The sequence below is a fragment of the Rhineura floridana genome, chromosome 2, assembly GCF_030035675.1.
Source record: "Rhineura floridana isolate rRhiFlo1 chromosome 2, rRhiFlo1.hap2, whole genome shotgun sequence".
NCBI classification, from domain to species: Eukaryota; Metazoa; Chordata; class Lepidosauria; order Squamata; family Rhineuridae; genus Rhineura; species Rhineura floridana.
This window is the reverse complement of record NC_084481.1, coordinates 133,662,576-133,668,575: the sequence shown is the minus strand read 5'-3', so window position 1 is coordinate 133,668,575 and position 6,000 is coordinate 133,662,576.

Genomic DNA, 6,000 nt, shown 5'->3' with positions numbered 1-6,000 from the left:
CTTACCATGAAAACGCTATTCATAGGGTCGCCAGTCGGAATTGACTTTCCATTTATGTGTGGATGTGAAAGTTGGACAGTGACAAAAGTAGATAAAAGAATCAACTCATTTGAAATGTGGTGTTGGAGGAGAGCTTTGCGGATACCATGGACTGCAAAAAAAACAAATAATTGGGTGTTAGAACAAATTAAACCAGAACTATCACTAGAAGCTAAAATGATGAAACTAAGGTTATCATACTTTGGACACATAATGAGAAGACATGATCCACTAGAAAAGACAATAATGCTGGGAAAAACAGAAGGGGGTAGAAAAAGAGGAAGGCCAAACAAGAGATGGATTAATTCCATAAAGGGAGCCACAGACCTGAACTCACAAGATCTGAACAGGGTGGTTTACAACAGATGCTATTGGAGGTTGCTGATTCATAGGGTCGCCATAAGTCGTAATAGACTTGAAGGAACATAACATACACACACACACACACACATTTTTACATCTCCAGTGTGTGTATATATGTAATATATCCCAGTGAGGTAGGGTTGGAAACCAAGGCAGCTCACAAGAAGAAATAAAGCCATTTGAAATCCAATAGCCATAAAACAAGTATAAAACAGTTGCAAAGCAGCTTAAAGCGGCATGATTCTGAATTTTGGGTTGGGTGAGTGCCGTTCCTTATCACTTGAGGTTGCAGTCCTGTGCACATGTTCCTGTTTGAGTAAGCTCCATTGAATACTTTGGCGCTTCTGAGTACATGGAATTGCACTATAAATATCTATACAAGTTATGTAGATAATAAACATCTTTGACATTCATGGTTATATAAATATTTCTTCATACTGTGTCTCAGTATGTATCTGATTTCACACTAAGGTTATACATTATTATTGCCCCTACATTTTAAGTGTGCACTTCTTGCTTGGAGTGGTCATGGTCCACTTCTGTTGTTTTCATCTTGTGGGGCAGATTAGGCTGAGAGATGGTGTGTAGCCCATGGTCATCCAGTAAACTTTGTACCTGATTTCCTTTTTTTAAATTAATTAATATGATTTATATGCAGGCAAAGTTTATGAAGTTATGCAGATCCACAAAATAGGTCCAATCACATTTAAAGCACATAACGTCCCCTAAAGAATCCTGTAGTTTCCCCCTCATAGTTATAGTTCCCACCGCCCTTAACAAATTACATTTCCCATGATTCTGTGGTGGGATTCATGTGCTTCAATGTATGTTGAATGTGCTTTAAATGCATGGTGTGGATCTGCCCTAGGTATGCAGTGCATTCATTAGTGAATTGAAAAGAATAAATTTAAAATATACTTTTTTGAACAGGGGAAGGGCTGTAACTCAGTGGTAGGACAAATGCTTTGCATGCAAAATTCAGACTCTGGAAAAGACTATTGGCTGGAATCCTGGAGAGCCAGTGCTAGTCCATGTCATCAGTACTGAGCTAGATGATACCAAATGGCCTGAGTTGGTATAAGGCAGATTCCTTTGTTCCTAAAAGTGGAAAGAGACCCAAGGGCCACAATGACTCTGAAATTTATTTATGTATTTTATTTACAACATTTATATACCACTGTATTGTAAAAAACCTCAAAGCGATTTACAGAAGGAATTAAAACAAAATGATTGGCAAAAACAATTAAAATTTGGTATTTAAAAACATTCAAAATAATAAAACCAACAATGAGTTAAAAACAGAAAGCATAATTTCTACATGCTTGAGTAGGCTTGCCTAAACAAAAAATGTTTTTAGCAGATGCCAAAAAGAGTACAATGAATGCACCTGCCTAATGTCAATAGGCAGGGAATTCCAAAGCATAGATGCTGCCTCACTAAAGGACTGTTTTTTTAAAAGAGCAGAACAAGTGCTATGGAACCCTTAACCTGGCAAGCACACCTTGATCTACTAGTAAATTGGCAACCAGTGCAGATTTCAGAGCAGAGGTATAATGTGCTGATAGGGTCTCACTCATGTCAGCAGTCATGCCACAGCATTCTGCATTAACTGCAGCTCCTGGAACAGATTGTGGTGCATGGGGATTTCTGTGACTTGGTTGACTGGCTTCCAGGATTTTTTTAGTTTTGGTTTTTGGTTAGAAACCCTGACTGGTTGCAAGATGCTGAGTTTTCTGCCTTACTCATAGGAATCTTGTCATGGTTGATATGCTATTGCATTTAGGAAATTATCACTGTCTTTTCTTTTTCTATTTGCATTTCATTTACCTCTGACCCAAGTCCAGCTAAAGTGACAGAACCATTCCTTCTCACCTCCTTTGGGAGTCTGGGTAGGGAACATTTAATCTAGCCTACCCTCTTTGGGCAAGAAGGGTAAATGAAATGCAAATAGAAGGAACAACAGTGGTTCCATGAGCTCAGCTCAACTCCCTTAAACCCACTGATGATGCACCTTGTTGTTTGCATGATGGTTTGTTTCTTGCCCAATGGTAAAATAAAATTCACATACTGGGAAGTGTGGCTGCAATTCCTGTAAAGGTAGACCAAGCCATGTGTGCTTTTTCTCTGTCAATTATTACTCACTGGCATTAGGTTGGCTGTCAAAGTGAGTTTATAGCAGCCCACAGGGTAGGCAGAAAAGGGTAGAGAATCTTCTTACTCTTACTCATTTCTCAAACCTCTTTCTGAAGTGAAGGGTCAAGTCTGTAAAGAAGTTTGGAGCAGCCATGTTAAAAGGCAGGGGCAGGGCATTCCTGGCAGGGGGTTGCCAACCCTGCTTTGATATTGATATCTTTGCAGAGGATCCCTAGTCAAGCCTTACCAACAGCACAATCCTAACCATATCTACTCAGACATGAGTCCTGTTAAGTTCTACAAGGCTTATTCCCTTAGTCAGTGTGATTAGAATTGCAGTCTTCAGGGGCATTCATCTTTGCTCCTGAGTGTTCCTATCTAATATCTCCACAACACTAGGCTCCCTTCTTCCTACAATGGCCTTTTGGTGACTGGCAAGTAAAGGTAAAGGTAAAGGTGTCCCCGCACTTGTAGTGCGAGTCATTTCTGACTCTTAGGGTGATGTCTTGCGACGTTTACTAGGCAGACCATATATATGGGGTGGGATTGCCAGTTCCATCCCTGGCCTTGACTGGCAAGTAGGCTAGATTAAATGTTCCCTACCCAGGCTCCCAAAGGAGGTGAAAAGGAATGAGTCCGTCACTTTAGCTAGATCTTTTAGATAAGATTTCTATCTTAATTTCTAATAAGAGAAATATTTTTGTTTGAATGGCATATTCCAAGCAACTGTGATTGATGCTTAATGTATCATGCTTAATGACATAACTAGAACCTGCCCCATGACATCACTAGGGGCCACCCCTGAAATCTCAGGGTTTGGGATGCTTCTGACTTGGCAACCCTAGCCAAGGATTAAGTTCCATTGAACTCAGTGGGACTTGCTTTCTAAACATGTTTAGAAATGTGCTGTCATGCTCAGATCTCATTCATGATTTGTAACTCTTCCTTGATTTATGTATGTCAGAGAACAGAGACTGTCATCCTCATAATGTTTGCTTAGAAGTGAATGGCACTGGAACAAATTGGAAATTGTTCTATGTAAGGGTGTTTAGAACCAAAGGGCAAAAATCATAACTGAGGTAACAATTTTCATTTAAAATTCTTGATATTATGACATAGTTGTCTCCCTGTAGCAAGAATGGATTGCTCAACCAAGACCCCCTCCCCCAAAAAACAAAAAAGGCTGAATAAAGTAGAAGGGAGCTCACAGGCATTTTAAATTTAGCTCAAACAGAAGCAAATCTATATCTCATATACTTAGCAAAATCATTCTCCAATTGCCAATCCTTACGCAGTCAAAATAGCCCCACCCATGCACAAGAGAGCGGTATCTGCAAGCTTGAGGGAACCCTATTGTTTGCAGAAATACACAAAATCTTTAGGAAAGAAATCCGAAGAGGGGAACCCAAAACAGCTCAATGAGGACTAAGCGTGCTCAGTGATCACAGAATGCTGGCTGACTGTTGGGAGGAGGATGGAATGGATGTCGAGGAAGAGGGCAAGGCTGGCTGGCACCCTGGACAGGTGTGTTCCACACTGCAATGTTTTGCAAGTCTTACTTATTTCATACAAACAGCCTCATCCTACAGTGTGATACACATATAATGATTAGAGTGTTGGACTAGGACCTGGGAGACCAGTTTCGAATCCCCACTCAGCCATGAAGCTCACTTTGTGACCTTGGGCCAGTCACTATCTCTCACCCTAACCTACCTCACAGGGTTGTTATGAGGATAAAATCAGGAGGAGGAGAACCATGTATGACACCTTGAGCTCTTGGAGGAAAAGTGGTATATAAATGTAAGTGCAAGAAATAATAAACATAATTATTTTGAGGGAAGTCCCACTTATTTCAACTAAGTTTGATAGTAAAGGGCTCGACCTTTAAAAGTGGCATGAAAGGGAAAGAACGAGATGCATTTCCTCCATAGTTCACCACATCTCCATGAACAGGGCAGCTCCTTTCCTCCCTCATCCCAATTTCAGAAACTGTCAGATCCTTAAGAAAATTTTAAAATCCCATTTTGGGCTGATTGCACAGGTTTCCCCATCCTTCTTACAGGGTGACAGTCTGTAATCTACACAGGACGGGGCAGGTGGCCAAGCCCTTGCTGCTTTGCCTCTCTTTATGCAGCCCGTGTGCTTTCTCTGTTGAAAGCACTGAGACTCTGCAGCACTGACCCTTCTTATTAGAGCTAAATAGATGTTAAATAATGGGAGCAATTCTCTTCTTAATGTAATGGAGGCTGTCAACTGCTACTGAACAAGGGTTCATTTCACAGCAATAGTTTCAGTTCTGCGCTTGATAGCTTTTTAATCCAAACATTTTGAGCAAGTCTGTAACCTTGTCGTGATATGCTGGCTCCATCCCACCCTCCTGCTAATCAACATTTGTTTATGGCTGTCTTTCTTTCTCTAAGTGGTATTCCTCCACCACCTGATTCCCAAGCCAATTTGTTTCTCATTTGAACTTTAGTTGCCTGCGAGATAATGTCAAAAGCAATCAGGGCAGAAACAAGCTTTGCTTTATGCTTTGCATAAAAGATCATTGCTGTTGAACATTCTGTGTGGGAACCTCGATGCAGCACCGAGAGGGAGGTCTGAATACAAAAGCATTCCAACATGCAGTCCCCGGTGCCACCATTTCCTTCATCTGTAATCTGATAGCTGCAACATGTGTGCAAAAGCTAACAAGGGAGCTACAGCCTACTGTCAACTTTGTTCACTAGAGATTTGCACTCAGTTGGGCCTGCTAGCACTTGTAGCTAGGCAAGGGGCAGAGGCTAGATCAGGCCTGCACAACTTAAGACCTGGCAAGCCTAACACAGCCCAACAACCATGGATGGCAAGCTCACCAGGGTCTCAATAAATTGCCTCTCACTGCTTGCCTGGATTGTGTTGTTAAGCACCTGTCAGGCCACAATACATGGTGGTAGGTTGTATTTGTCTTGGAGGACTGCTCACAGGATGTACAGATCTGCCCTAGATGTATTGGTGTTCCATTCCAGCTGGGGGAGGTGGGTTGTGGTCCTCCAGATGTTGCTGGACTACAGTTCCCATCATCCCTGACCATCGGCCCTTTTGGCTGGGCCTGAGAGGAATCGGAGTCCAACAACAGCTAGAGGGCCACAAGTATCTCATCCCCTCATTACAGCATTGCCTGCGTGTTTTGGTGTGTTATCAATGTCTTCCTGTGCTTCTGTGTAAAACCTCTCCAATTCCTCGTCTTCTGCGTTTGCTGTTGGAGTGTAGACTTGGATGATGGTAACGGTAATAGGTTTCCAATTTAATCTCATTGATATAACTCGCTCAGACCTTGCATTATAGCTCCTAATTGCATCACTATTAAAGCAACCCCATTTCTTCTTAATTTCTCATTTCCTGCATAAAATATTTTGTAGTTGCCTTACTGAAAATGTCCCATTCCCATCCATTTTAATTCACTCACACCAAGTACTGTAATGT